We start from the raw sequence: 11,526 nt of genomic DNA on the forward strand, positions 1-11,526 counted from the left end.
TAGTGGGATGATATGTGAAACTTTCCAGATGGATGGGATAGTACCTTCAATAATGGTTCTATTTATAATTTTAATTTTAATCAAAAATCAGCCCACAGCATTATTTTTTTTTTTTGCATGGCTCCTGGAAATGCATCCTTATAAACTGGCTGCTGTAATATGATTGGAGAGGAGAAGTCAGCCGACCTGCTCCAACTGCACTATTTGCTGAGCCATATTGTATGTGTAAGGGCTGTTATGGTGAAAGGGAACAGGACTTGCATATGGCTCAGCAGACTTGCTTTAATTTTTATAACCAAGATTATCCACAAGGTTATTGTCATTTCTGTATTCTTCTAAACAAAATAATATTAGAAGAAAAGGTTATCCATTAAGGGAGTTTACAGTCAAATACTTGGCTTGGGGGGGGGGGGGGGTGACTGGATTTGTTGGAGTTAATTTTACAATGTGGTACTGTCACACCGTTAAATTTGCAGCAGAAGACCAGAAGCTTCCTGCTCTACACGGTACCATGTGCATGTATAGCTAGTGGCAAAGTGTTTTTCTGAAGTTAAAATAGAAAGTATCTGACCCAAATGTGAAGAGTTTGATGATGTGCTTCCTAATATATGCATTTGTAGTTTGTAAAGTTTGAAGATTTGTATCTACAGTGTGGCAGACAATGCATCTCAATGGTCTAGAATTTCTCATATTTTAGTCTGTTCCTGATAGTTTTTAATTTCTGAAATCATTGTCGATATGAGTTTCAGACCCCATATCCTGCAGATAATATATGGTACTGCAAATCCTGCTTTTTTCTAGTGGCATTCCAAATTTATAAAAGCAGTATTTAAAATCTTCCTCTGATTTTGTGTACCTTTACCCAGCCCCCCCACCCCCATTTTTTTGCCTTTGCCTTTGCCCTGGATTCTTGTGTTAAAAGATTGTTTGGTATGTAGCAGAGGCAGCAGACAGTATCTGACATTTCTTGGCAAGGGCAACACTGGGAATTGAAGGATTCTGATTTGTAAGAAAACCTGCAAACCCTCCTGAGGCTGCTCTGTCTGAAAGGAATGTACTGGTGATTTACACAAGAACATGCTGGCATATAATTAGATAGCAGCTTTGAGTTGGATGAGCTACAACTTTTACAGGTATTTGTGACATTCTGGTAGGCAACCAGATTTAATGACAAGCCATTGTGGTGTGTGTGTGTGTGTGTGTGTGTGTGTGTGTGTGTGTGTGTGTGTGTGTGTGTGTGTGTGTGTTTAAACACTTGTTTTATGCATCCTACTGTACTTATATTGTGAAGGAAAGAATCGATTGTAGTAAACAGAAGCATAATTTTAGCCACGTTCTTTGGGTATGATTCTTGGTATCCTTGTTTTGTTGACTTGTTAACAGTGTTTGTTATTTAGCTTTGATTAAATTGGACAGCATGGAGTCTGCAAGTTTACCACTAATATTTTAACTATGAATTCATTTTTAATTTAGCTACTTTTTGCAGTCACATAGGTTTAAAGTGCACTGCATTGCGCTACAATGTTTGTCTGGTGCTTAGTGTAAATTAGTAAGGCAATGATCTGCTACTGTAGTGCAAGGTTTGATTCAATCATCCTTCTTTTGTCTACTGTGTGACTCTAAGCAAGTCACTTAACCAGATAGTGTTCCAAAGCTGATCCTGAAAAGAGACATTTACAAGCAGGGGACTGCCCCTATCTGATAACAAATATGCTGCACATTTATCTTTTGAATTCCTGCACCCCTCACATAGACACTAATTAAGGTTTCACTATATGTTATTTGATTATGAATCTGAGTGCAGTAGTCTAATGGGTTGCTAGACACAGTTTCAATAAACGTGAGTTTCAAGGGAAGGGAAATGTATTGTTTCTCAGGCTAATTCTGTTTGCAACTTTTATTTAGCAAATTACTGTTAGTGTTTTGCTGTAAAATTTGAAATAAAAGTTTTAGCTTACTACCAAATATTTCTGATTGTTGTAAAAGTAATGGTGTTTTATGGTAATTGCTTCTCAAGCATTCTAAGAACAGAAAAGAATGATTTTTGACAATGTTTTAAAGAAGCAAGACTGTAGCTTCTTGCTAGTGTACTTATCATTTCATCAGGTTACTCAAAACACTCCACATTTTGGAAGCACTAGCCTCTCTCTCCTAATTGAAAGGAGACAAGTCAAAACCTAATGCAAAATTTATATGGGCAGAGCATTGTGGGATATTACTGCAGACCTCCAACTTTCCTCACACTTTTTCTTGTTGCTTCAATAAGGATTGGTGCCAATATTTTTCTTAAAACCCAGATTTACTACTAACCATGTATGCAAATGCAAAAACAATTTGCCACCTAAATAACAATTCTACAAGTTCCTAACTCAGCAACAGTCATTTACCGTTTTTAACAACGCTTAACCTTTTTCTCCAAACGCCCATCTTTTCTCTCTTTCTCTGTCAAAAAAGGACATGTATTCTTTCTCCCTCCTTCTTTTCTTTCTTTTTACTTCTCTCCTTATTTCACTGCTATCTTTCTTTCCTAAAGTCATCTTATTTTCACCGGTGCAGCTATTAAGGTTTCATGTCAAAGTCATTTCCTTTTTTACATTTTTACTCACTGCAGCCAAACCTACCTATGTCAAATGATCTTTTCCTGCCCTAGTAAGGTGCAGAGTGACTGTATCATCCATGAGCGTGCACATCTACCTCACTAGAACAGTGCTGACAGACCACTCCCCACTAAGAATCATCAGGTATTACCAGCCTCAGATACGACTTTGGCATACCAACACGTGCAAGCTTCACAACATCAGTCACATATTTCATTTGGGGAATCAGAATGTCATTACTAAAACTGTAGGCACTCTTTCAATAATTTAAAGGGGCCCCTTTATGTTCAACTACTGTATATATATCTGGGAAGAACTGGTGAGCAGAGAATCTTTGTTACCCAAGCATTCCTTGAAAAGGAAAGCATGTTTTTCATCCATTTTTTAAAGACACAGGAAAAGATTGTTGCTTCTACTTATAATTACATTAGGTTTCTCAAAAGTACTCCACGTTTTGAAAACTCTAGTCTCGCTCTTCTAACAGACAGGAGACAAGTTAAAACCTAATGTAAAATTTATGTAAATAAAGCATTATAGGATATTGTTGAAGATACCAAACTTGCCTCAGCCTTTTTCTTGGTGCTCCAATAAGTATAGAGAGCCGACATTTGCATTGAAACCCAGGTTTGCCACTAACCACATATACCGTTGCGAAGACAACTCCTCACCTAGGCAATTAGATTTGGAACACTGAAGCTGATGGGCTCACAGCAATCTAAAGTATATTTACCAGCCAGGGTGGATACCAGGATAAAAAAGGTCATTTCCCCTTGGTGAGGCACTCTTTCATTATACAGCATGGTTGCATTAACCCCTGTAGTTTCCCAAAATGTGGAAAACTGAACTGTATAATTTATGGTAAGTAACAAAAAAAATGCATCTGTTTTATTTCTTTCAGTTTGCCCAGCTCCAAAGCCAGTATTTCTAACCAATGTTATACATACAATTCTACATGTTCCTATCTCAGCAACAGACGATGGACTGTAAGTATGTAGAAGTCAGCTGGTGGTGGTGGAGACACTTTTCCAAGAGTCTACTCTCCTTTAATTGAGAAGGAATGGAGATGATATCCCTACTGCACCAGTGAAGCAACCATGATTGGGCCTGTGACAAATTTGGCTGCAGGACTGGATGTTGCATCTGAATCTTGGTTCTCCAGCAGTAGGTGTAGATCACCTTGAGATGATCTATGAGTAGATGTTGACACCACAACCAATGATATCTCAGAGCATATTTCAACATCAGCATCATGAAGTGTGGGAACAGCACCATGAAAATCATGGCAGTCATCAAAATGATCTGGACTTAGACCTTCCACAAAATTCCACCCTAAGCTACAAACTTTATGACTTATTGGCCCTATCTAAGAGAGTTTTCTGCTACATCTCAGCAAGGGAAATCCTCAGAGAAGGGATCCAAAAGCACTTTTCTCAGTTGGTAGTCACCCCAGGGACTTTAGCCACAAAAGCACTCACTCAAGGTAAATTCACATGACGTCCCTTGATAAGATCACCAGGAGGCAGCTGTCTAATTAAGGGAACACACAGCTATAGGTATAAAATAATAAACAGCAGTATACGTCACCTTATATTCCAGTTCAGCTTTGAAAGGGCAAATCATGCCTGCTCACCCTGACTGTGTTCCTTGAAAGTGTTATTCAAGCCAAGGATAAGGGGTATATAGTCTATTCTACCTACCTGGACCTTGCTGATGCCTTCAATACTATCCCTGCCATGCTAGATTTACTGACAGACTCTCCCAACTCAGCAGTGGCCTTTACATAGTTTGCTGAATTCTCCTCTTTGTTATATATTTCTGTGGAATGAAGGCTTATATTAATGAGCTACGGATGACTAAGTTTGCTGATGATTGCAAGTCATTGGGTGGGATTAGTAACTCACATTCTGATACTCATATTCTCCAGCAAAGGCTATCCAAAACAATATCTTGGTACATTAATCAAAGGCTTATGCTCCACAGCAAAAATGTAGCAAAGTATCTAGTATCACTACTGCTTACCATATGGATAACATTCTACTTACATCTGATACAGTCATCAAGGGCTTAGGCAAAAAATCCTTCTACCTGGTATCTCCTCAAGGTCCAAAGAAATTAGAATACCACATTTTCCTTTAGATATTAGGCCCATCATTGAATATAATTCACCCTTTGGTATGTACCTCATTCAGCACCTAAACCAGCTTTAGAGACCCAATTATTTCCTCATAAAAAAGATCTCAGGTCTAAGTACCTATAGACTAAATGCCCTGACCCTTTACTCAGTGTCATACAGACTCCTAAGCTGTGATATCAGTTTTGCCTTACGTGGTATAAACAACTCATCCCCTTTTGAACACCTTCACCTAAACAGAACTACTGGCTCATCAACAACACCAAATGGTTTAACACGAAATTAATCCAATTTATTCCTTATTTCTGGAATACACTGCTATTATATATAACAAATCACATAAAACAGAGTATTTCCCTAACAACCTTTAAAAACAAGATGGACGGTCACAAACTTTTAGCTAGTATATGGGGGTAAAATCTACCAGATTTAGGGGGGGGCATTATTACGGTTCCACTAGTACACACACACACACACACACACACACACACACACACACACACACACACACACACACACACACACTCACACACACACACACACACACACACACCATCATTGTCATCATCACTATTGGTGTATGTATGCCCCATTGGTGATGTTTCTAGGAGAAAAGATGCTGTTTATAGTTTGATAGAGAGGACAGATCCACAACTGGACTCAACAAGGAGTGTCCCTAGAGTTACATTCTAAGATCTTTGAGATGTGCATGGCTAACCATGTTCTAATATCACTTGTCCTTTTTTGATGAAGTCCTATCGGAAGTATGAAACCTGATCATGCTGATCTCAGCAGCTTAGAAAATACACTGCAATTTAGAAACTCACTGTTAATACCTTTAAAGCATCCCCTGCAGCCTAAACATGAGGGGGAGTGCCTCCTATACCGTATTTATATAAACTGTCTCAGAGATTGATGTAATCCATAATGGGAAAATACTACAGCTTCAGACTTAGCACACATTCATTACATTCACACTTTCAGTTCCACTATTCTGAGGATCACAAAGCACTGCTTGATGCGTAGGGACCTTCCTCAGTTTGTTAGGGGCTCCTTTATTCCATGGGGACTAACTTGTCTTAGAAGACAATGCAGAGCTGTTGGTGAGTCAGAGAGGCTCTCCACAGTGGTAAAATCTTCAACCAAGTCATGTAATACTTGCCTGAAAGAGAACTCCCCAAGGGATGACTCTAGGGTAGCCTGTGTAAACTTTTCCTTAGGAAATGTAAAACAAAGCAACCAATGGAATAACACACTAACTGAAGATAAAAACTTGTTTTATTACCAAACAAATAAAATAGGTAAGCACTTTCACTTTTGCTTTATCAGACCATATAAACAGAGAGAAGGGCAACCGTTACTTATAGGCAATCCAATTACTAATGCTTATAAGTAAAGGTTGCTCTTCTCTCTGTGTATATGGTCTGATGAAGCAAAAGTGAAAGTGCTTACCTATTTTATTTGTTTGGTAATAAAACAAGTTTTTATCTTTAGCTAGTGTGTTATTCCATTGGTCATTTTGTTTTACATTTGGATTTTGCTTTTCCAACAACTTATTTATCCCAGTCTGTGCACATTTCTTCAGTTTCTAACCTTAGGAAGTGCCTGCCTAAAAGAGGACTCCCCAAAGGAAGACTCTAGGGTAGCCTGTCTAAACTTATCCTTAGGGACAAGGGCACCCGCAGACAGGTGCAAGGGGGTGCACTTGCAGCCCCCTGGAATCTGCTGGCCAGGAGATTAATTTACTTCTAATTAAAAAAAAAAAAAAAAAAAAAATTTAAGGGCGTTCTTGCCCTTTGCGTCCAGTCATACAAACAGTGGTGCTTGCGACCTGTTTTCGTCTTCATCTTCCGCATTTGCGTGCAGAATTTGAATTCCAGATGGGCGCCAGCAGAGATGCTGTGTTGTGTCCAGGAAGAGGGTATTGCCGTTAGAATTGGAGCAAGCAAGCCATTTCAGAAGCAGAGAGGGATTCCACAAAGGTAGGAGCAAACTTGAGTTTTCCAGCTGTGGCACTTAGACACCTTCCTCCAGAGCTTCTTGCCACAGAGAGGTAAGTGATGCTGGCTGCTTTAACATTGTGAATAGGCCTAAGCAAGCCACTTCCCTTTTCCTTGTGCCGGCAGTAGTTTGAACACTGAAACATGGACACTAGCTTAAAGTCTTAACTTAAGAAGGCTGGCTAGGCTCAAATTTTTACTTTGGTTAAAGCTAACACCAGAAGGATAGAATGTATTTCTGTAAAATGCAAATTAATTAACTGCCAAAGTAAACTTCCTCAGTGATGTAGCTTTTGCGTATAGATTCTACTAGTTCAAAGTCCTGTATGCTTAGAAGGTTGCGCGCTTTATAGTTGCTTTCCTCAGAGCCACTTTTTGAATTGTCGATCATAGATTGTTAGTCTCCATGGTGACAGAAATGACATTGAAAAATACTTTTTCTAAAATGATAAAAGAAGCAATCTACTTTGTGAAGGTTGCACATATCCTTTCCAGATTGCTGTCATTAATAGTTGGTTTGTATATGTTGAGTAATAATGTGCTATATTAAGTGGAATCAAACTGATGTTTTTTTTCTTCTTTTAAGTACTTGGATTGATTGTGTGTGACAGGTCACCAGATTTGTGGCAGTTTCAGAACAGTAGAGCTAACTACAGCTAAGCATGTCTATGTGTGTGGATTACAGTACACATATCAGGTTGTATTCATGCATTAAAATGTTAAGGGGCAAGCAGGAATAACGCCTACTTTAGGTTGTACAAGGTATAGGAAAGTGCTGTGTGTCAGTACTTCATATTTGAGAGGTATGCTGACTGGCCTGATTTTGAATCATGTCTTGATTTTGACTCACATTTTAGCTCTGGCCCTCTTAATCCCTCCTAAAACTGGTGATTTGGAGAAAAATAGGCAAATTACACTTAATAAAAATGACAATATTTAAGTTAAAGACTTCTTTTATTTCAAAAACTGTATTTTACATTTCTCTTACTCCCGATGTCTCAAGTTATTGGTACTGAGTGACATATTAAAGGTGTCCCTGATCATCTGGATGTGTCCCTGATTGGTTGAGAGCTATGACTCTGATTACCTTCTGAGGTGCAAGGAATTGTCCCTTTTGTTGCTGGTTTATTTTTTGTTTCTGGAAATCAAACTGCCATATGTTGGAATTTTTTTAAACATAATAATTTTAAGGAGCAAGTCTGATGTCTTGCCTAACAAGGTTGTCTGCAGGTGCACGCTCTTACTCCTGGGAGGTTTTTAACTATATACCTGAAAGAAAATTGCATTAAATTCTGAGTGAGTAGAAGAAATGGAAGAAGTTATATGTAAGCTAAGCCTCAGGTGATAAGGACGTGCGAGTCAGCCTCACCTTTCCTCCCCCATGTCTTTGCCCCCCCCATTCTACTTTGATCCAAGTTGAAAGATGAGTATCAAGGCAACTCTTGTCCCAGGAAATATAAACACAAAGAGAGACCAACCTCTGCCCTATTTGCTTGCTTGATCTGCTACACCAGAAATGTGAATTTCTTGAGATGTAGACTAAAGTCTTTTAAGTTTAAAATAACTTTATTGCAACTTTTTTAAGGGCTAAAATGATATGAATGTAGGAGTGTAATTTACTTTGTGATTAAATTTGTGCTGAGTAATTGGAACATTGATTTGCTATGATTTTTTTTCCATCCTGCCATGATGTAATTATTACTTGTCTGGCTGTTTAAAAAGATGTGTCTCTGTGTTATATTAATCACTACAGTGTAGAATAGTGCAGTTATGCATACTGTAGTGACCATTAAAATATAGTGTAGTTATGAGTACTGTAATGACCTTTGCTATGCAATGTAGTTATAAGTGCAGCCATATAGAACTATTATAGTGAATATGAAGGCGTATCCAATGTTTCAGGAAAACTAATACTGTAAAAGGAGATCTGTAAACCCGTTAGTATGGCAACAGAGTACAGAACCTGTGAATCTGTGCAGCCATTGTATAAAAAGAAGCATTGCATTGAGGTGTGGTAGTATGGGTTAATGAAATGGGTTTGCAATGAGACTAGCAAAATAAGTTCTTTAAAACTGCGAAGTCTTAGTATGTCTGAAAGATGTAGATGATCATGTGCTAGAGAAAGGCTTTTAGCTCTTGTGCATCATATAGAGAAGCAGATAATACAGTGGAATATGCACTCTCATTGGACTGGTTTCCTGAATTTTTACTCTGCTGAAAGTCTGCTGAAATTCATAACACAAAGTAGTTGTACACATGGGGGACACTAAAGATAAGTGCTCAGCTATCACTGTGAAGTAACGTCTTTTTGCTGCAGTACAGTTCGAGGGGAATGCTAATCTGAGTATGGTTCTTGAGACATCCTGTTCTTTGGCACAGTCCTGGAAGGAACTCGTAGCATCTATAAATTCTTAGACATTTCCTTTGTACAGTCTTGAAGATATACTACACTGAAGACTGAATGGAGAATATGATGCATTAGCTGAGGTGGTAAAGATGTGTACTGAGATGATAAGGTGAGATGTTTATTACTTACTTTGGTGGAAGGAAATAAATATAGAAACCATAACAGGATGAGACTGAGTGCAAACAAAACTAGTGAGGATGCAACATAAAATTCAAGGGAAAAAAACGTTTTTCTTCATTGTCAGTGTTACATCTTTAATGTATATGAGTGCTTGTTTTGTAGAAAGAGAGAAATATGAAATCTATATGTAGATGTTTTGTCATTCTTAATAGAAGTATGTGTTAAGTGAGTGCTGTACTTTGCTAAAGTGGAGTTTTCCTTGATGGCTACTGGGTGCATTACTTTTGGTTACTAAAAAGTAAAAAGTAAAACTCTGTTAGTACGCAAGTAAATAAAATGATTATTAGCAATGAATGAGAAATTATTCCAGTATAGAGAACTGAACAGCCGACCCTTCTTGATCAGAATTCAAAAGGGCTGCTAGCTGAAAGTTTCCTTGAGTTAGTTGCAATGTACATGGGGTATGTAAAAAAACTTATCACGGATTCCTAATTAAATCTAGATATCTGTAATCATTGTAGAAGTAAAGCATAAAGCAGTATGCACACTGAGAATTTTGAACAGTGTTTATGGCAACTGGGGAGAAATAGCCAAGTTAATGAGACCCTGTAATGGCTGCATGGGGGTGGTGGTGCTGCGTGGGTGGAGATGGTGGGGCTGCATGGGTGGAGGGGGTGTGGTTGCATGGGCGGGGCTGCATGGGTGGAGGGGTGTGGCTGTGTGGGCGGGGCTCTGGGTTTGCACCCCCCCCCCTGCAAAAAATCCTGCAGGCTCCCTTGCTTAGGGAATGCCTGCCTAAAAGAGGACTCCCCAAAGGAAGACTCTAGGGTAGCCTGGTAATCTTATCCTTAGGGAAGGGAAGCCAGTCATAGGCTGAGCCATTATTTGCAGGCACATACTTGAGGCTGTTGCACTCATCTCAGAATCTCTTTTATCAACATAGCATGTATTAGACCAGGCCATATGCAAACCCACTGCAAAGGCTGTGGTAAGGATCTTGGTGAACTCTTGCTTGACCTAAGAATAAAACTTTTTCATACCCTTTTCCATTAGGGAAGTCAGGAACCTGAACAGATTTGATCGATGTTTGAGGGATTTCAGCCCCAACATGCCAGAGGAAAATACTTTTTTGTTCATCCTGTCCACAGCCTTGACTTTTTATAGGACAGTAAAGAGGAAAGGTGTTGTGGCCTCAGTCACATGTACTAGACCAGTATAGATAACACAGAAATCAGTTATAGGATATATAGACAGCATCTCACTACATTCAGCTGAGGTGCTTGTACAGCACATCTTCCATTTTGTGAGCAGTATGACTGGGATAAGACTGTTTCCAGTTTAGGCTTCTCTGGTGGATTAGAGGAATAAACCCTGACTGCAGCCCCACTGACCCAGGTTGAATTAGCACCTCAGATGACTGGATTGGTGTGCCCATCCTAGGTGGGAGGGCACTCGTTGATATGTTCCCTAAGGGGATGCATGGTCCAAAGAGGGGAGTTACACTTGGATGTAATCAATAAGTGTGAGGGGTGGGGAAGGAAGTGGGTAGGTCATTTATTAAAAAAATCCTCCCTCTGGACAGAAACATAGCTGAGCTGAGCCCCTAGGAAACCCTCAAGATCCATGGTCTAACCCAGAAAAAAATGGAGTAAGGCTTGGGTGGGTTGGAGAGTAGCTGGTAGACCTTCTGTAGACATTGAGTACTGGGGAGTGAGTTAGTAAAGATGAGATCTGAGGGGACAAAAAAAAAAGAAGAATGCTTCCAGGTTGGCATCATTGATCACAGGTTCTATGGAGCAGATAAACCAAGGCTCTTTCTCCTATTTTGTCTTATCCTAGCTCACATTAACAAATTTTGTGGGATGATGATGTACAGAAGTTATAGGCTAGACAATACAGAAATGTATGACTCTGCTGATGTCTCTACATGGGGTAATTATATGGAGGGATGGTTGTAATATCATTTTAGATGTCTGAGTTAAGATCCTCTGAGTCTCCTTCCCAGGGTACAAAATGAGAAGGAACAAACCTAGCTGGAAGAAATAAAAGTGCATGGAAGGAAAGTCATGTAGCAAGACAATAATGTTTGGGTATATGGCATCCAGTTACTTGTCCAGCACTAAATAACATTTCACACAACTATGTTCCCAGTCAATCATTATGATCCAATAACCCAAATCTCCTATATGTGCAGAAACCTATAAAGTCTTCTGGCCATTGTCTATATTTGCACCATGTTGCTAAGGCCTGGAACTCCTTACCCTTATCCCT

At 39.2% G+C, this 11,526-nt stretch overlaps 1 non-coding gene across 1 annotated transcript; it reads left to right on the forward strand.

Annotated features, from left to right (window-relative positions):
• Window positions 1-3,319: 3,319 nt before the first annotated feature.
• Window positions 3,320-3,484, forward strand: LOC122816001. The gene has a single exon (XR_006367025.1). It is a non-coding gene; the product is annotated as a U1 spliceosomal RNA (small nuclear RNA).
• The last annotated feature ends 8,042 nt before the right edge of the window (window positions 3,485-11,526 follow it).

This window comes from Protopterus annectens, chromosome 11.part0 (genome assembly GCF_019279795.1).
Source record: "Protopterus annectens isolate FY-2018-M chromosome 11.part0, PAN1.0, whole genome shotgun sequence".
NCBI lineage: Eukaryota > Metazoa > Chordata > Ceratodontiformes > Protopteridae > Protopterus > Protopterus annectens.